Source organism: Schistocerca serialis, chromosome 5 (assembly GCF_023864345.2).
Source record: "Schistocerca serialis cubense isolate TAMUIC-IGC-003099 chromosome 5, iqSchSeri2.2, whole genome shotgun sequence".
Classification (NCBI taxonomy): Eukaryota; Metazoa; Arthropoda; class Insecta; order Orthoptera; family Acrididae; genus Schistocerca; species Schistocerca serialis.
The window spans coordinates 432,551,081-432,572,369 of NC_064642.1; positions in this window are offsets into that span (position 1 = coordinate 432,551,081).

Sequence of the window (21,289 nt, forward strand, 5' to 3'; positions counted from 1 at the left end):
GTATGCAATTGGTGGTATACGTGTAAATGTAATGAATCGATTTACGTACAGACTGTACTCGCGTTTTCAACATGCTGCAGAGAGGGTTAAATTTCAACGATGTGTCTAGAAATACTGTGTGTGTTGGCTGTTTCGACGCACTGCCCAAGCTGCATTTAGTCAGCAGCTGTCAGAGTTCACATGACTGCGAGAAGCGCGCTATTAATTCACATATCGGTGCTGAATGATAAATTGATGTGGAAAGACATAGAACCGTCTGTGTTACTGGCGGCAGTCAATCTCCCATACGACATTAATCATTAAAACGTAGCATACAGATTGATCTGTTTGATAAGCTACCCCTACCTTGTCAAGACGTTTCTATCCTCTACTAATGTTTAGCAGTTTAAATTGGATCTTTAGGTAAGTAATGTTAAATGAATTTTATGTTGTAATTTGTTTTGCTGCCTCTTGTGCTTCTTTTACATAAACTACGGTTGGCAGGCAAGTAGGTGCCCTTTTAGAGGGAATTTAGACCAGTGTGTGATCTACAATAATATAAACTGATGTTTGTTATACCATTTGTCACTTGTAAACCTTAATGAGCTACATTATTCAAAAGAACGACCACTTGCTTGTTGGTAACCGCAAACTGTCATCCATTGTTCTTGTTGTCAAGACATCCTCACTGCCTAATGTCTACTCTGCACCATAAATAGTGTCCAGATGAAACAACGATGGCAGATGCTACTCTGCTATTGGCTGTTTGGAATGATTTCCCAACAGGTATCGAGCAAGTGCCAGGGTGAAGAAAGTGTTATCCATTCAAAAAGCGAATCGAGTTCACTAATACCTGGCATCGATAAAACAGAATAATAATACTGTTTCAAGAGTTGTACAAAACAAGAGACTGCAGTACTAAAAAACTATTAAATGTAATCTGAACGAAATTATTACAGAAACCTGTAAACGCGACATCTGAAACAGACGTATTTAAATATCATTGAAAACAAAGTTTGTACTCAAGGGCCAATATGTATATAATGAACCTTTCCTTGTATTGATATGCCATTTTGAATGATCTACGTGCTACTTTTGAAATAGCTGATTCTAAGCAAACTGTATGATACGCAAAAAATGTTTTTGTAACAGTGTATTCAGTGACACGAATAGAAAATTATTTTCATTCGTGTATGAAAAATATTTTAACCAACATGCCAAAAAAAAGCACTGGCAATTTCTTGTAGTACTATAAATCTACGTCCAAGTATCAGTGCGTTTTTTTCTATGAAACGTTGTCTTTTGATTTCTGTTACTTTCTTAAAGGTACTGATCTATTTTCTTTGCATGACTGTAAAATAGTCCAACGATCTAATGAGATCTCATGTTTCCAATCAAAAGACTGAGTAGCAAATGTTATAGACAGAGAACCTTAAAAGCCATAACAGTAAGCCATAAAATTCTACACCATTACGTATGTCATTTTGTACATGAAACCTATAACCTCTTATCGAAAATCTTCGTTAGTTCAACTTCAGGGCACTACACACGAGCGACGGATCGCAGCGATCTATCGCATCGCCATCCGAACGCTTCATAGATCGTAAGTTTGTTGGAAAAACGCAGAGACTGATCGCTGATCGCTGGTCTCACAGGAATTCCAGGCAAAGTGATGGACCGCAAGCGATTCGTGCTTGCATTAGAGCTGGCTAGTTGGTTAGCAACGACGTGCAGAAATGCGATTGCGACATGTTACGCTACTCATTAAGCGGGTTTGTGTAGTTTTGTTTCGTTTCACTTTGCCCACGCTAGTAAGAACTTTACGTTAGAAATTATAGTTAATCGGGAATCACGGACCACTCTGAGAAGTGAAGTGTAGGCTGTTGCGGGACTAGCTGTATTATGTAATTGCAACATAAAAAACACACCGTAACTCATACGACTCCTTTACTAGAAAATTAAACAACAGAACAGCATAAAAACAAATGAGGAAACCTAAGTCAGAGATTGCGCCAGAGATAATAATTACAAATGGCAATCACTTGCACACAGAATTACATTGCACGTAACACTGCACTTCACCTCTCCCCCCTTTAGTGTCAACGGTACTTACTGTTGAAACGGACGTGTCGTCCGGACCGGGTTACAAAGGGTCGTGCACAGGCTGCTGATGGTGCATTAGAGGTAGCCTCAGACGTCCGTTGAGGCTGACCTGTGACGTGCCGCGGAGTGGCTGGAGATTCGGTCATGTCCTTAGTGTGTGTAGATGCGTCCGTACCAGTGTAGGGAGCGCGGAAAGCTGGTTTTATCCTCCCTACTCATGACACGATAAGGTCCGTCGTAGGGTGGCTGCAGGGGCTTGTGTACTGCGTCATGCCGTAAGAAGACATATCGGTATTCCCGTAGCTCGTCAAACACAAATGGGCGACGGGTCTGCTGATCCCTTGGAGCAACGGGGCGTAGTTGACAGGTTTGTGTACGCAGCTTTTGTACAAAATTTGAAGTGTGAATGCCGTTATGTGACACATTAGCAAAGAACTCACCGGGAAGTCGTATCGGCTGGCCATAAACAAGATCTGCAGTCGTGGCGATGCATGGAGACCTAGGAGGACAATGGGGTGCTTTGTACCCAGTAGGATAGAGAGTGCTTTGAACAAATACGACTGAAACTTTCCTTGGTCTGTTGTGATTCGTAACGGAACTCCGAAACGGGCGATCCATCCCCTGAAGAATGCAGTCGTTACAGTTTCGGCGGTGATGTCGGCGATCGGGAACACCTCGGGCCAGCGTGTAAAACGATCGATGGCTGTAAGGCAGTAGATGTATCCTTCCGATGGTGGGAGAGGTCCTACTAGGTCTAGGTGGACATGATCAAAATGGCTCTGAGCACTATGGGACTTAACATCTATGGTCATTAGTCCCCTAGAACTTAGACCTACTTACACCTAACTAACCTAAGGACATCACACAATACCCAGTCATCACGGACATGATCAAATCTCTGATTTGGAGGAAGAAATGTGCGAAGAGGTGACCTAACGTGCCGGCTAACTTTATTCCGTTGACAGGCCACACACTGTCGCACATATTGCTTGCAGTCTTTGTCCATGTGTGGCCAGACAAAAGCTCGCTTCACCGTGTTGGTAGTGGCTCGTATTCCAGGGTGCGACAAGTTATGTAAAGGAGCGATTGCCTATTGGCGAAAGTCAGTAGTCACAAAAGGTCTCGGTTTGTTGGTGGCGACATCACAATACAGCGGCTCAGTTGACAGTGGCAGTGTAATACGGCGGAATTGTAGGCCCGATGGCTGCGCCAACAAATCTCGGAGCTCACTATCAGATTGTTGCGCTATGGCGAGAGCTTCAAAATCAACTGCTTCAGTAATTGCTTCAATCCTGGAGAGTGCATCAGCTGACACATTTAGTTCTCCTTCAACGTGGAAATATTAGTGGTGAACTGTCCGATATAGGCAAGGTGTCACAGCTGACATGCGGATGCCTTCTCAGGACACTGGCGGAAAGCATATGTTAGTGGCTTATAGTCTGTGATGAGAGTGAACTGCTGTCCTTCCAACATGTGACGAAACTTCTTAATACCAGCATACACAGCATACAGTTCGCAATCATATGTGGACCAATTCTGTTGAGATAGCGATAGCTTTTTACTAAAAAAGGCTAAGGACTGCCAGCGCCTATTTGCTATTGCAGTGCAGCATCGATTGCAGTTGCAGATGCGTCGACCATCAGGCGACAGCCGCCTGTGGACCTGGGTGCGCTAGCAATGTAGCTTCTGCGATGGCAGTCTTCAGCTTGTTAAATGCCAACTCAGTTGAAAAGCCAGGTTGATAAAGTAAGAGATCCTGGGAGGGGATGCCAAATGAAAAGCTTCTACTTATGTATCTAATCTAGACTGTAATAAAAGAAATGGGGAGGAACTGTTAATCAGAACTCAGGGAGAAGCTGTGATCTAAATCATAGTAGGTTTATTAATTTGAAAGAAACATTACAAAAGCGTCTTTTATTTAACAAACGCCTTCCGTAACGTGGGGTCTATGGTGTACAAAGTGATCACCTGGGGATCGACACACGAGACTAACCAGAACACTAATCGCTTTATCTGACTTCATACACGTGAATCCGGGTTATGGAACAAAACTACGCCACCACCAAGCATCTACACTCTACTATTCAAAAAAGAAAAATATGGTTCAAAAGAACAGGGTGCCGAGGAACATATATTAGAGCCCTACGCCGCAGCAGCGAATACATTACCCTCTTGCTGGTCAAGACTGAAGTCGTGGACGGCGGCAATCTGTTATTAATGGTGCGTTCCCGAAAAATGTAAGTAGGCGGTTCCGCGTTCGGTTAATTCGCAGTTACATTCGTATGAGCTTCTGAAAACCAGGTGGATTCCAGTGTTCAGGTGGACCCGTTTGCTGGTCTGCCAAACCAATTTGACTCCGTGCCATGACTGTGTGTGACGGAATTTGTCAAATGTTTAGACGGCCGTCTGAAGACAAACAAGTACACCTACAGCCCGCATCTCGTGGTCGTGCGGTAGCGTTCTCGCTTCCCACGCCCGGGTTCCCGGGTTCGATTCCCGGCGGGGTCAGGGATTTTCTCTGCCTCGTGATGGCTGGGTGTTGTGTGATGTCCTTAGGTTAGTTAGGTTTAAGTAGTTCTAAGTTCTAGGGGACGGATGACCATAGCTGTTAGGTCCCATAGTGCTCAGAGCCATTTGAACCATTTTTTAAGTACACCTACGCTTCACTCGTTGTGAGTATGATGATATAAGCAGTATCTCTGATGGTTCAGAAGGTGACTGGCACAGGCTCTAAGTGGCAGACTAGCAAAGGACACAAGTCTCACCGTTTAGGTAGAGACCTGCAGTTCTTTACTAGCGAAACTCCAATACAAGAGTGATTTATTCCTTTCTGCTCGCTTCTTCCTCAGCTCGGTACCAAAAGCACATTTTACATTATAGACTCCCCCTACTTTCGCACAAGCCCATCATGAGCTGGAACCCAGCGGTCTTAGCTGGGAGAGCGGCCTTTGCTCTGCAAACACCCATTTGACCAATCAGAGACTATAAAATTAATTGTGAGAAAAAGGAAAAAAGACTCAGCTTGGCAGCCTCTTTCCCACGTGTTTGCCATGTCTTTTGCTAACAAAATGCTCAGGACAGAAGCACAGCCCTCCATAAACAGCTCGTTATCTTCCCTGTCGCGTCCATTTCAAAGTTTCCAAAGAACGGCCATAAACTCGATAAAAGCCTCGTGATTTTGAAACAGAGTCTGGACGTGTGGGAGCCAGTCGCCCTGTCCCAAGGAAATTCGCAGAATGTCCACAGTTCTTTTGTCGGCTTCCTCCCTAACAAGGGCCCATCCTCTGCTTTATTGCCAGTCTACAATGCGCCGACCAGTGCAGCGACTTCTCGGCGCTTGTCTGTATACCTGTACTGCCTCCCATCCGGCGCCAACTAAACGTGTTTTCACAAAGAGACGGCGGAACTCGGCCGTCCGGAGAGAGTCTCCTCACGTTCCGCAGAAGAAACGCGCTTTGCAGGGTCCACCATCACCACAGCTTTTACTGCAGTCGTTTAAATCGGTACCCTATTCCTTTGAACATAGGTAAAGCTTACCATCATTCCTTCCATAGAGCACGCAGACAAGACCATTAACTACTGCCCACCATTTCATCATAATGCATGAAGTCAAATCCAATAAAGATCATATTCCGTAAGAACATCAAGCGGCATAACGAGGAATCAGAAGTGAGAGTGCCCTTCAATCTCTCACAGCCTTACTGTCCCACTGAAGTTTGTCTTTTGGCTTCTGTGAACCTTGCAAGAACTTATTCAGTGGTGCAGCTAGGAAGCCGTAATTGCGAACGAATCGACGGTAAAAATTGGTTATGCCAGGAAATCTACGTAATTCTTTAACCGTCGTAGGCTGGGGAAAATTCAGTATAGCGTCTACTTTCTCCAGTAGTGGCCATATGCCATGAGCGTTGATAGTGTAGCCTAGGAACTGTACTTCAGCTGCTCCAAAAATGCCGGCCGATGTGGCCTAGAGGTTCTAGGCGCTTCAGTCTGGAACCGCGCAACCGCTACGGTCGCAGGTTCGAATTCTGCCTCGGGCATGGATGTGTGTGGTGTTCTTAGGTTAGTTAGGTTTAAGTAGTTCTAAGTTCTAGGGGACTAATGACCTCAGCTGTTAAGCCCCATAGTGCTCAGAGCCATTTGAACCATTTCCTCCAAAAATGCACTTACATGGGTTGATGAGGAGGCCATGTGCACGTAAACAAGCGAAGATCTGTCGTGAGTGTGATACGTGTTCTGCCTCTGAATTTTACACTACCAAAACGTCGTCAATATAACAGAAGTATAAGTCACGTGTCACTTCATCCAAGAACCATTGAAACGTTTGGGCAGCATTACAAAGTCCAAAGGTATTCCGGTAAATTCAAAGAGTTCGAACGGCGTACAGACGGCAGTCTTAGCAATGTCGTCAGGTGCCACAGGTAAATGGCAAGAACTAAGTCCAACGTAGAAAAGATTCGCTTTCCGAGGACATTGAAAGTAAAATCTTCGATAAGTGGGGCTGGATAACGATCTGGAATTGTTCTGGCATTGAGCTGTCTGTAGTCGCTGCATAGACGGCATCTGTTATTCTTCTTTGGTACCACGTGTAGAGGAGATGACCAACTACTTCTCGATTGGCGGAAGATTCCTTGTGCTAGCATGTACGAGAATTCCTGCTTAACTAACTTCAGTTTCTGGGGTGTCAAGCGGAGCCGTCGAGCATGTAGTGGTGGCCCAGGTGTAGTCAAAATATAGTGCACTGTCGAGTGCTGCACAGGTGCTAGTGTGGGAGTCTGGGAACAGTCTGAGGAGCTCTATAAATGGAGAATCACCAGTAACCACTCGTACTGCTGTGTCTTCCACACAACGCATTCGACCTTGGCTTGCTAGGTTGGTAGTAGTGTCAAGAAGGCGTCGGTGACGGAGATAAGGTAGGAATCCTTAAAATAATAAAAAAAACGCTCCAAGGTGGGGTGCGACACATCTGCTACGAAAAATTGCGATTCAAATTTGCGCCGCAGGCCCAAGTTCAAAACTAACGTGACACGATCATACGTTGTTATTGTGGAAGCACTGGCAGCAAAAGGTGGCAGTCATCACATCTGCGACGTGTCAGACAGGCGGATGGATAGACTGACAAGTCAGCACCCGTGTCTACCAAATATTGTAACTTTGTGCTATGTTCTGTAACAAACAGTCAACGGCTGCCGTCTGGAGAGCCAATGGCCGTCATCACTGACTTCCTGCCGAGTTTCCCTGTTCACACGGCAGTTTACACTTGCACTCCTCGGAACCATACCGTCAGTGCTACCAACAGATTCTTGTTGACAAAGGTAAGCGGCTGCGCTTACCTGGTGAGCGGTGGCGACGAGATTGGTGGCTGGTAGTCTGGGTCCGTAATGCAACTACTTGCGTGGTGAGCTCGGCAACCTGTGTTTGTAGCGCGGCGAGAGTGTTATCTACAACTACATTTATACTCCGCAAGCCACCCAACGGTGTTGTGCGGAGGGCACTTTACGTGCCACTGTCATTACCTCCCTTTCCTGTTCCAGTCGCGTATGGTTCGCGGGAAGAACGACTGTCTGAAAGCCTCCGTGCGCGCTCTAATCTCTCTAATTTTACATTCGTGATCTCCTCAGGAGGTATAAGTAGGGGGAAGCAATATATTCGATACCTCATCCAGAAACGCACCCTCTCGAAACCTGGCGAGCAATCTACACCGCGATGCAGAGCGCCTCTCTTGCAGAGTCTGCCACTTGAGTTTATTAAACATCTCCGTAACGCTATCACGGTTATCAAATAACCCTGTAATATCTCTCTCCCCTCCGTCAAACCGATGTGGTACGGATCCCACACTGATGAGCAATACTCAAGTATAGGTCGAACGAGTGTTTTGTAAGCCACCTCCTTTTTTGATGGACTACATTTTCTAAGCACTCTCCCAATGAATCTCAACCTGGTACCCGCCTTACCAACAATTAATTTTATATGATCATTCCACTCCAAATCGTTCCGCACGCATACTCCCAGATATTTTACAGAAGTAACTGCTACCAGTGTTTGTTCCGCTATCATATAATCATACAATAAAGGATCCTTCTTTCTATGTATTCGTAATACATTACATTTGTCTATGTTAAGGGACAGTTGTCACTCCCTGCACCAAGTGCCTATCCGCTGCAGATCTTCCTGCATTTCGCTACAATTTTCTAATGCTGCAACTTCTCTGTATACTACAGCATCATCCGCGAAAAGCCGCATGGAACTTCCGACACTATCTACTAGGTCATTTATATATATTGTGAAAAGCAATGGTCCCATAACACTCCCCTGTGGCACGCCAGAGGTTACTTTAACGTCTGTAGACGTCTCTCCATTGATAACAACATGCTGTGTTCTGTTTGCTAACTACTCTTCAATCCAGCCACACAGCTGGTCTGATATTCCGTAGGCTCTTACTTTGTTTATCAGGCGACAGTGCGGAACTGTATCGAACGCCTTCCGGAAGTCAAGGACAATAGCATCTACCTGGGAGCCTGTATCTAATATTTTCTGGGTCTCATGAACAAATAAAACGAGTTGGGTCTCCTACGATCGTTGTTTCCGGAATCCACGTTGATTCCTACATAGTAGATTCTGGGTTTCCAAAAACGACATGATACTCGAGCAAAAAACATGTTCTAAAATTCTACAACAGATCGACGTCAGAGATATAGGTCTATAGTTTTGCGCATCTGCTCGACGACCCTTCTTGAAGACTGGGACTACCTGTGCTCTTTTCCAATCATTTGGAACCCTCCGTTCCTCTAGAGACTTGCGGTACACGGCTGTTAGAAGGGGGGCAAGTTCTTTCGCGTACTCTGTGTAGAATCGAATTGGTATCCCGTCAGGTCCAGTGGACTTTCCTCTATTGAGTGATTCCAGTTGCTTTTCTATTCCTTGGACACTTATTTCGATGTCAACCATTTTTTCGTTTGTGCGAGGATTTACAGAACGAACTGCAGTGCGGTCTTCCTCTGTGAAACAGCTTTGCAAAAAGGTGTTTAGTATTTCAGCTTTACGCTTGTCATCCTCTGTTTCAATGCCATTATCATTCCAGAGTGTCTGCATATACTGTATCGATCCACTTACTGATTTAACGTAAGACCAGAACTTCCTAGGATTTTCTGTCAAGTCGGTACATAGAATTTTACTTTCGAATTCACTGAACGCTTCACGCATAGCCCTCCTTACGCTAACCTTGACATCGTTTAGCTTCTGTTTGTATGAGAGGTTTTGGCTGCGTTTAAACTTGGAGTGAAGCTCTCTTTGCTTTCGCAGTAGTTTCCTAACTTTGTTGTTGTACCACGGTGGGTTTTTCCCGTCCCTCACAGTTTTACTTAGCACGTAACTGTCTAAAACGCATTTTACGATTGCCTTGAACTTTTTCCATAAACACTCAACATTGTCAGTGTCGGAACAGAAATTTTCGTTTTGATCTGTTAGGTAGTCTGAAATCTGTCTTCTATTACTCTTGCTAAACAGATAAACCTTCGTCCCTTTTTTTTATATTCCTATTAACTTCCATATTCGGGGATGCTGCAACGGCCTCATGATCACTGATTCCCTGTTCTGCCCGAGGCTGTGAGCAAACTGTTGCGACGCATGCGGATGGATACATTTCCGTTATGCAATCCGCGGTTTGCGCGAGTGCATCCAGATCACCGCCACACACTGTCAATATTTTCTACGAGCAGGGTGGCAGGCGCGATAGCCAAATATTCCGCAAAATGTCGTCACTGATCGCGTTGCTCGCTAATGTACGCAGTCGGCGTAGTAGCTGCGATGGCGTACGATCGCCTAGCTTCACTGTGCGGAGTAGCTTCTCCAATCTCTTCGCCTCGGACTGCAAGAGTCGGTTAATCAGAGCGATCTTGATGGTTGTGCAACGATTAGTACTCGGTGGTGACGCCAGAATATCATGTACTTCTGCGGAGATATCTTCAGTGAGTGCATCAACTACATAACTGTACTGCGTTTCGTCTGCGGTTGCGTGCGCTAGCACAAATTGACTTTCTACTTGAGCAAACCACAGCACGGTATTCTGTTGCCAAAACGGTGGCGGTTTTACTGTCACGCGCCAGTAGACCCTTCTGCAGTTGGTGGTGGGTCTGCCATCGTGAGTTACGGTGAAATAGAACACGGAAGGTGCGCAACGCTGCTGACACGGATGTTCGTATTAAACGCAACGCGGCATGATATGGAGCGTTAGTCATCGTCGAATTTCACCTTAGTGACCGTCGGATATCACGTCCGGGTCTTCATTGTTGCGGGACTAGTTGTATTTACTTAATTGCAACATAAGAAACTCACCGTAACTCATACGAGTCCTTTACTAGAAAATTAAACAACAGGACAGCATAAAAACAAATGAGGAAACGTAAGTCAGAGACTGCGCCAGAGATAATAATTACAAATGGCAATCACTCGCACACAGCATTACACTACACGTAACACTGCAATTCAAGGCCATTGACATTTATATTACGAAATAGGCCTGATGCAAAATAAACCGTCCGATTTAGGATAGATCAGCATTTTTAAATTTGTGCTATAGACGTGGAATTGGTGGGAAGTTACAGTATACTTGCGACACAATACGCTCTGGCTTACGATTTTAAGATATTTAGGAAAGAATTACACGCATTATTCAGATTTTTAACTTTCAAGCAGTAATATACTGTACCGTTAAGAGGGCACTCTAATTTAAATGCCCAGGGCAAATCTTGTATACAGCAATACTCAAGTCTCCTGTCATTTCATGTCTTCTAACTCTTCCTCACACAATTTATGAGAAGCATTATTGTTATCAATAGTGCTTTGCTAATAACAGATGTTATGTAAATTCCATGATATATACGTTCTGTGCAAATGAAAGCTGTGTGTAGCTTGTTAAAATCATTTTCTAACTGTCCCCACATATTTTCGGGCGCCGAAATCCACGAAAAGGCGACACGGGCAGGAATCTTTGAATCTATGGGGGCGTTGTGATACTTCTAGAGGACTTACCCATAGATTCTTCAAGTGTAACGTACAGCACACACTTGCAGCTAAGCCATATACACATTGTGGCCTTCGGCTAATGAATTTTGCATTCATCGCTGAAATGTATTAGTTTACTGCCCGTAGACAAGCTATTGTAATAATATTTGATTAGAGCATAGAAGAAGAATTTGATATCTAACAACCGCATAGCTTGTCTCAAGCGAGAAAGCTTAATGATATAGCTTGTCAAGTGCTGCCACCTCTTAACGATGCTACGATTATGACTAAACATGAGCGCAAATACCGAAACAACCAACTGTTTCCCAAACAAGGGGACCAACAGACGTGTTAGTCACGGATTTCAATGAGTCTTAGGTATGTTGTAGAGGAACCTTTCCCGAGTATCTGACTGCTGGCTTTTCATGAGATGGCCCTCAGTTTCCGAGGAAATACATAATGAAGTCTCATGGATACCTGCTGTACCAGTGACGTTCGCGAACTTCCAACCAAGCGATCGTAGCGCAGGGGTTAAGGGTGATGCGAGTTATGCTGGTGGTATGGATTCAGACATTCCCTGTGAATTTCCTTTTTTTCAGTTTCATTGTACAGAATGCCATTAAATACAATAAGTTAAGGAAAATTATTCAAAAGTCGTCATTTTTGCAGTAGTAATTTCATTAATAAATGAATCGTAACTACAAACTTCCATGAAATGCATATTCCGTTACTTACAGATTACGGAATCAAATTTCTGGCTAACGCATGCCGTGATAGAAAAAAATTCCTGATGGTATTTGTTGCAGACCAGCCGAAACACAAATTCGCAGAGCAACACTCACACTTAACAAAAGCTACTGCTTGCAGGCAAACGGATTTTTCATTAGCGATACCGGGAAAAAAGATCGTTTGAATTTAATAAGACTGTCGCTTCTTCGATCAACTTCAATACGAATCACGCGTATTTGATCATTCCTGTAAAAGCAGCTGCGCTAAACTGACGCAGAATTAAATAACGTATTTTTATAGAATCTTCCTTGGAAGGAATTTCTCTATTACTCTTTAGCAAGTAGGGAGAATTTTAAATTTTTTTCCTGAAAAATGTAACTTCCTTAGGGTTTGGTAACCAGCACCGCCAGCGTATACTTTCATCGCCAGAAAACTGCCGAACGTTTTATTCCTGTTTTAGTAAAAGAAAACATCAGCACTGCAATACGAACACTTCACCAAGAGTCAGTAATATGGCGGAGGAGGCTTCACTTTTTCGGTGGAAGGATATCTCCATATGTTCTAACCTTTTTGGCAATAACAAAACAACGTGTTTTCATTTGTTTACTGCATTCTGTAGGTCGTTCGTAATAGCAAAGAGCATATAGTGGAGGAAACATGTTTCTCAGTAACGAAGATAAACAAGGGTTCCTAGCGTTTAAGGTATGCGCTTTAGAACCAATGTGTAATGAACATAGTCTCTTGTTTTGCTCCATACTAGCACCTCCCAAAATACCGAATACATTTACTGACGCACTATTTTTTGAGTCTACTAATGCCCAAGAAGCCGATCATTTTACGTAATTACTGATCTCACTTACTTTTGGACATTATTTGTTTTTTAAATATTTGAGAACACCTAACAAATAGCGATACGCCACGTTTTAGCAAGCGAGGTGGCACAGCACATTAAATTCTTGTATCGCTGTATAAAAATACTTGGATGTTTTCTTCAACAAACCGCGACTGATTTCTCCAACTTTTATCCATTTTGAGCTTGTTCTATATCTTTATTTTTAGTGACTTCGATGTAGACGAGATGTTAAAAACTACACATACAGTTTTCCTGCCGGCAGAAGTGGCCGTGCGGTTCTAGGCGCTGCAGTATGGAACCGCGAGACCGCTACGGTCGCAGGTTCGAATCCTGCCTCAGGCATGGATGTGTGTGATGTTTTTAGTTTAGTTAGGTTTAACTAGTTCTAGGTTCTAGGGGGCTAATGACCTCAGAAGTTGAGTCCTATAGTGCTCAGAGCCATTTGAACAATTTTCCTATTTTTATGTCTCCCATTCGGATGTGGGAAGTGCTCCATGCTTGCATTTGGCCTATATATTTTAGAGATTGCACAGCTCTTTAATTTTGTTTTTATTTCTTCAAAAATAAAAGCATTGAATGAGAAATTGCCCTATGCACACAAAATATGCTAATGTATCACGCGCGTCGCTGGCCATAGTACTTAACTGCGTGGAGCGAGTAAAATAAGTCGAAAACTTCGAACATACTATTAATAAATTAACATGACATAGCCACGAATGACCCGCACGTGGTCAACTGCGCTCGAGCTGGAATTATTTCGTCCCAGATTACTTTCTCTACACGGCATAAACGGCTTTCGTCCTGGAATTCGAATACTGGTCCACGCCGCGTTTCGCGGTGATACAGTTTGTATATTTAATACTGGAAAGTGCCGTAGAGAAGGGAAATCAATTTCCGCCGTGAAACCGACGAGCAGTGTTTCGGAAATAGGTAATCCGTGTGCTAATAACGCGACCGCCAGCTGCAGAGCGTTTCACGGTTCGAGAACTGCTTATAGCGCCAGCTGTCAGCTGTCGGCCACCTGTCGTGCTGACAGTGCAGTGGATCAGCAGCTGACGAGAACGGCGTCCGGTCTGCACACTCCTGTTTAGGAAATTGTGGATCTGTTCGTAAGCGGAAAAGTGGCGACAGCTTGAGGATGTTGTTTTATTTTTTTAATTTTTTGTTTATTGACTGGTTTATTGTTGCTAATCGTTTCTCCCGATCCTGCATGAGTCGTTTCATTAATGGTCGCAAACTATTTTTCCAGAAACAGATAACTGTGCTGTTGTTATGTACAGCAAGGGAAAAAAAAGGAATAAAAGTGAGATAGTGTTAATACTTTCATCCTTCTTTACCTCCTCCGCATTACTGCAGATGACGTGTCACTGAGCACATTTGTACTGTGCATGCAGTACACGTGAGGTGCCTAGTTGTTTCCACTGCCCTGTGTGAAATACATGAGTTCTTGTGCACTTCACTAACCTGCTGTCTTCATGATGATGATGTCCCCAGCGCAGAAAACAGCACGCAGGTCGTGGATTCTTTTTCTTGAGGCTGAAATTAACTTCGCAAGGAGCTGCTGCTACGAATAAACTATAACTCATTTGGGATGCCACTCGCGTTTTTATTGATATAGACACGAGAAACCACATGTCTGTACCTACCGACGGTCGGAACTGCAGTAAATAAAATTGCATGAAACAAATACTGCTATAACAGACAACATGTCTGTCTGCTGGAACGGTCAGAACTGGAGAGCCGGACTGCCCAAGGCACTTCGCGCCCCAAGCCAGCAAGGCATGACCCGAACGCCACCGAAGTGCATCGGAAGTAATATCGTCAGTCTTTTGTTTTAGTAATACTTTGATTTTAATAATTTCGAAATGACTGATTGATAGATGGCTGTTGAGAGATGTTTATTTAAAAAAATGAGGTAATTTGGATGACAGGTTTAATTAATGATAGCAACTAAAGTTTAACCTTTTGGCACCCTACCGCCAAACACAGCAGCCAATCACAGAGCAGCAGCATCATGCAGGCGGTCCTTCTCACGGGAATGGTACCGAATCTAACATCTGTCACCGGTACCTCATCGCACATTTCGTCATCTCTATGCTTCTTGCATCTCCAATGCCCTGGGAATAGCTTCCTGGAGCCTAATATGATGGCTGAATGAGCCAGAAATATTACACTGTCGTGCTGACAGTGCAGTGGATCAGCAGCTGACGAGAACGGCTTCCGGTCTGCACACTCCTGTTTAGGAAATTGTGGATCTGTTCGTAAGCAGAAAAGTGGCGATAGCTTGAGGATGTCGTTTTATGATTTTTTTTTGACTGGTTTATTGTTACTAATCGTTTCTCCCTATCCTGCATGAGTCTTTTCATTAATGGTTGCAAACTATTTTTCAATTTATTTATTTAATTGATCACATGTGCACTCCCACAAAATAAATCCCTACATCCAGTTTGGTGAGATCTGTGAAATGAATGAATGTATGGTCGTCTGCTAACCACAGATAGTGAATGTGAATATATGATCATCTTTGAGATGGTACTTGGGTCACCTTTGGTGGGACCAAAGAGATGAAATTTACCTGAGCTTTGAGCGCCTGAAATGTGGCTGACCAATACGGTAGCAAGGTGCTCCCCAACTTCGGCAGAGGTGCAAGAGGACCTGAAGATGTAAAATTAGAGAGATTAGAGCGCGCACAGAGGCTTTCAGACAGTCGTTCTTCCCGCGAACCATACGCGACTGGAACAGGAAAGGGAGGTAATGACAGTGGCACGTAAAGTGCCCTCCGCCACACACCGTTGGGTGGCTTGCGGAGTATCAATGTAGATGTAGATGTAGAAGAACGGCGATGTTTCAGCACTCTGCCACTGGATCTAGTGTTGGTAAGACCTGTCTTAGGCGTGCTCCATAAGAACAAAAGAGTGGAGACATGGTATGCATGTGAAATACTTAAGAGCAGTTTGGAATAATAATTTCTCTATTTCAGGAACTTTTGTGGGGAGAATTAAATGTCAGGCAGGTAATATTAAGGGGATCGTAGTAATCTTCGGAAGTGACCAACGGTCACAATGAAACCACGTGTAGCAATAAGTTGAAATACTTCCGAGTGCTTAAGTTAAGCTGAATTACTAGCGTGTGTACTATAAGTTGGAAATATTTAAGAAATGGCGTGTGCACGACTTGAAATTAGAGACGAGTACTTCCATGTGGTGAGTACTGTGTGAGTCGCAATATGTGTATGGGACAAAGGATAAAGAGAAGTACTCGACCATGGTATCAGTTGAGGACTCGCGTGTGTGATGAATATGTTCTTAATATTACTTTGGGTGTTATGTTTCTGCGTAACGCTTGATTCAAACTATAATACTCTGAGAGAGAAGCAAGGTGAGTCAGCCATCTATCCAGCAACGCCACTTGGCTTGCATTGCACAGGAAGACGTGCATATATCGTCCAGAGTTCGTAGTAGGAAAGAAAAGTTACGAAGTGGGGCAGTGTCGTGTGAAACTGGGATGAATACTAATTGAAGTGGGAAAGCTGAAAGTGATGTGATTATAATGTTGTGACTATTCCTTTTGTTGTATTCCATGTTTCAGTGTGGCGTATGTCATGTAATTTAAGTATGTGTGGTTTGCATGGGAGAGTAGCAAGGTAGTTTCAGAGGTAGTGGGTTATGCATGTTCCTTTTGTACCGCTCGGTCTGGAGGAAAGTTTCGTGATGATGGTTGTGAGAGTCGAAGTGTGATATAGGAAAGAAAAAAAAAAAAAGATCCACCATCCTATCCAGAAGGTGCACTGTAGCATTAAATAAGTATGAGACCATAAGATAAAGAATCATCAATGTAAAGCCATGCCCACTGGGCGGAATTTCTAATGTGTTATTGTTGTAGGTTATAGAATTTGTGTGTTTAGGTTATAGAATTTATCGGAATAAATAAGATAGTGAAAAGAAAAAGATTGGTGGCCTTTTCCTTCGAATTGTATGTTGTCATGATATCCAGAATTTATAATGTGTACACCATTCATATTCAGTGCAATGGCCACGTGTTGATAAAAGCCGTTAAATGAAAAAAGAAAATGTCGTATTGCCAGTGCGTAGTGAACAGTCAGAGTAGTGTAAATTACTAATAGTCAGATGTGCGTTTCCGTTGCGTAATATTCATACAGGAGAATAATTTGTAACTTAATTGTGAGTACTAGAGTTCATGTTACTCGACAAATAAGAATGAATCCACTCGCTTGGGAGACCACTCATCTTGCAGGCCTGACTGCTTGATGCCACAGTATGAGGAAGGCATGTGGGTGCCTCTCAACAGCTAACTGTGCTGTTGTTAGAAGAATATTAGGGCAGACAATAATAATTGTCAACCAGTTTCAGCGTCAAAATATTTCTCCAAATATCTTAAATACGTGATATACTTAAGACTATGCAAAAGAATTCCGCAAAAATGAGATTTTAGAAGAGTCATTCGTAAATGAAAAATTTCGTCAATAGGAATTTTGTGAACCACTGCAAGGAATTCACCTGTAAATTTCGCTAATAAGTTTGAATAATTAATGGAAAACAGAATTTTGTTGAAATAAAAAAAAATACCTACTATGGATAAATCAGGACCAGTCTTCCTTCAATACCCGGTTGCCTCGTGTCTTTTGTATATAGTAATACCTTCTATCTTACATTGACAAGGTGTAAATATGTCAATCCTCTACCGTAAAAAGTGAAGTACCTTAATGAAGCGAAGCTGACTATGGGCCAACTGAATGAATTATACAGAATATGTTCACCAAAATATTTCTTTAAAGTTGTTGTTGTTGTGGGTTTCAGTCCGGAGACTGGTTTGATGCAGCTCTCCATGCTACTCTATCCTGTGCCAGCTTCTTAATTTCCCAGTACCTACTGCAACCTACATCCTTCTGAATTTGCTTAGTGTATTCATCTCTTGGTCTCCCTCTACGATTTTTACCCTCCACGCTGCCCTCCAATACTAAACTGGTGATCCCTTGATGCCTCAGAACATGTCCTACCAACCGATCCCTTCTTCTCGTCAAGTTGTGCCACAAACTCCTCTTCTCCTCAATTCTATTCAATACCTCCTCATTAGTTATGTGATCCACCCATCTAATCTTCAGCATTCTTCTGTAGGGCCACATTTCGAAAGCTTCTATTCTCTTCTGTTTATCGTCCATGTTTCACTTCCATACATGGCTACACTCCATACAAATACTTTCAGAAACGACTTCCTGACACTTGAATCTATACTCGATGTCGACAAATTTCTCTTCTTCAGAAACGCTTTCCTTGCCATTGCCAGTCTACATTTCATATCCACGCTACTTCGACTATCATCAGTTACTTTGCTCCCCAAATAGCAGAACTCATTTACTACTTTAAGCGTCTCATTTCCTAATCTAATTCCCTCAGCATCACCCGAATTAATTCGACTACATTTCATTATCCTAGTTTTGCTTTTGTTGATGTTCATCTTATATCTTCATTTCAAGACACTGTCCATTCCGTTCAACTGCTCTTCCAAGTCCTTTGCTGTCTCTGATAGAATTACAATGTCATCGGCGAACCTCAAAGATTTTATTTCTTCTCCGTGGATTTTAATACCTACTCCTAATTTTTCTTTTGTTTCTTTTACTGCTTCCTCAATATACAGATTCCATAACATCGAAGAGACGCTACAACCCTGTCTCACTCCCGTCACAACTACTACTTCCCTTTCATGCCCCTCGACTCATAACTGCCATCTGGTTTCTGTACAAATTGTAAATAGCCTTTAGCTCCCTGTATTTTACCCATGCCACCTTCAGAATTTGAAAGTGTATTCCAGTCAACATTGTCAAAAGCTTTCTCTAAGTCTACAAATGCTAGGAACTTAGGTTTGCCTTTCCTTAATCTACCTTCTAAGATAAGTCGTAGGGTCAGTATTGCCTCACGTGTTCCAATATTTTTACGGAATCCAAACTGATCTTCCCCGAGATCGATTTCTACCAGTTTTTCCATTCGTCTGTAAAGAATTCGCGTTGTTATTTTGCAGCCGTGACTTATTAAACTGATAGTTCGATAATTTTCACATCTTTCAACACCTACTTTCTTTGGGATTGCAATTATTATATTCTTCTTGAAGTCTGAGGGTATTTCGCCTGTCTCATACATCTTGCTCACTTCTTTGAAGTAACAATCACTAAACAGAAAGAAATCCTATCCATGCAGTTCACTATTAGTGGTAAATTATTGTAATAAACAGTCTAGCAGGGAGCAGACTTACTGGTCTATTGAAGACATTAAAATTGATTGTAAGGGCAACATGGACGTAACCTCAACCTTAATTACACGTGAAGTCGCTGATTTTGGGTTTTGATGTAGACTTGTAGTGAACTGCATTTGAATGATGAATAGAAAACGAGATCACCCCATACTGGTTTACAAATGTGGTGAATTTGAAAGTTAAATAGAAAATTTTGTCGCCCCAAGGTGAGTGCGAAAATGTAGTAAATTCAACTGACGTATGACAGATACATGGAGACATTTTTGTCGGTTATTATACATGTATCAACAATACAAATATCAGTATGATATCAATGCTGATCTGACTGCACATAGACACAACTGAGTAGCTGGGCAAGTACGGAGGGGATTTAATTTACCTGCCCACCTTCAGGCATGGGCAGTAACTGCTGTATCTGTGCGACCCCTTGGTCACCTCTAGAGTTGTGTGGCAGTGGGTAAACAGCCAGCAGCTTTATCATCTTCCGTGCCCTGTGGCTCTGAGATAACACCGTGGAAGGCTTAACTTCCTTCTTCTGCAAGCCGAGAGACCGGCTAATCCCTTCACTCAAAGCACTGTCAGGCTGCTGCCACGATGTTGTTTTCTCCGTACACGACGCCTATTACATACGATGATTATCTTCTAGAGGCGGTGTCACCATAATATTTTGAAGCTGAGGTCAGACAAGCAAAACGCAGTAGGATGCCAAAATACTCAAGCGTCAGACTGCAGAAAGTCCATTCGGTATAGCATGGAGCACGGATCGATTTCAGAGTGAATGCAGAGCTCCACTTGAAGTCGCAAAACTGAGTCGACAGTACACTGACACGCCTATAGAACGCAAAGTTAAAAAATTTCGTACGTTGCAGCACAAGAAATCAGTTCTTGTCAGACATCTCTGTTCCTTCCTCTCACTGATCTGCAGATTGAGGCAGGAAAACGGTCTATTTTAATTAGTCGCCGGTGGCCGAGCGGTTCTAGGCGCTTCAGTCCGGAACCACGTGACTGCTACGGTCGCAGGTTCGAACCGTGCCTCGGGCATGGATGAGTGTGATGTCCTCAGTGTAGTTAGGTTTAAGTAGTTCTACGTTCTATGGGATTGATGACCTCAGATGTTAAGTCCCATAATGCTCAGAGCCATTTGAACCATTTAATTAGTCTTTAAAAGTGGACGGGTACTATTGGAAACTGAATGCTTGTCATATTTTTCAGGTAGGTACGCCATTTGCAGAAGTGGAGCACTGGAGTGGGCCTGAGCGTCTGTGGCTGCTGCTAGATGGGAATACCGTCGTCATTTCAACCTTCGATGGAATGATCCTGTACAATCAGCACATGAAATCAAATTGTGGGTGAACACCTTTGAAGCAACAGTAAGTGCACTGAAGCTGAAATCGCCAGGAAGCAATAGGATAGTTGGAAAATTTTCATCTGAGTGGTTACGTCAACAAACAGAACTGCCGTTACTGGGGTGAAGATAATCCTCATTAATTCCATCAATTATATTATAAGAATAAGGTATTTTCAGCAAAAAAGTTTTTCCATCGTGGGCCTGTGTTATCTTTGTAGAGATCACTCAAAACTGGTCAGCCATGTAGTCATCTACAGTCCGTCAGTCAAAGCTAAAATAGACGTTTCCGCACCCACACAACGCAGCAGATTAAAGTTGCTATTTTTACACAGTAGGTCGCCATTGCATGCGTTAGTCCAATTCGCTTCAAAACATGCTCTGTCACCTCGTTGTTTGTCTAGCTCCCTTAATCCGTTTCACATCAATTAAAATGACAGCCATTACTGCATCTCTCTTCATCTTGTTGTTTTTCATCTCCTCTACTACTCACACGACACATTTCGCCTCTGCAGCTATTATCACTCAAACTGGACAACACGTGAGGTCCACTGCATTCTTCATTTTCGTGACCAAAATCGCGAATTTATAATACTTACATAAATAAACTACCCGTGCAGTGTTGTCACCCCATTTAAATATACGTTTTATGGTTATTTACTTTTTAAATCTTTAACTTTCATAAAACAAACTATAAATTATTGTGTTAGGAGGTTTGAAACACTAGCTGTAAGTTATTTTTGGGGGTTCGGAAGACACTGTCACAACCACTATGTGATTCTTATAGTCACCAATAGATGGAGCATTTGTTCATTTACACATACGTATGTCAACGTCTCTTTCGGATACTCGGCGTTCAGAAACGAAAAATGTTTCTAAGATGGAAACTGCAGCTCTTTGTGTCATTCATTCTATTGCCATAAGCATGTCAGTTCATATACCGAGGAAACTAGACACCCGTGCAGAAATCACTATTGTGTGATTGAAATTTCATTGGGAGTGATCTTGCTAAA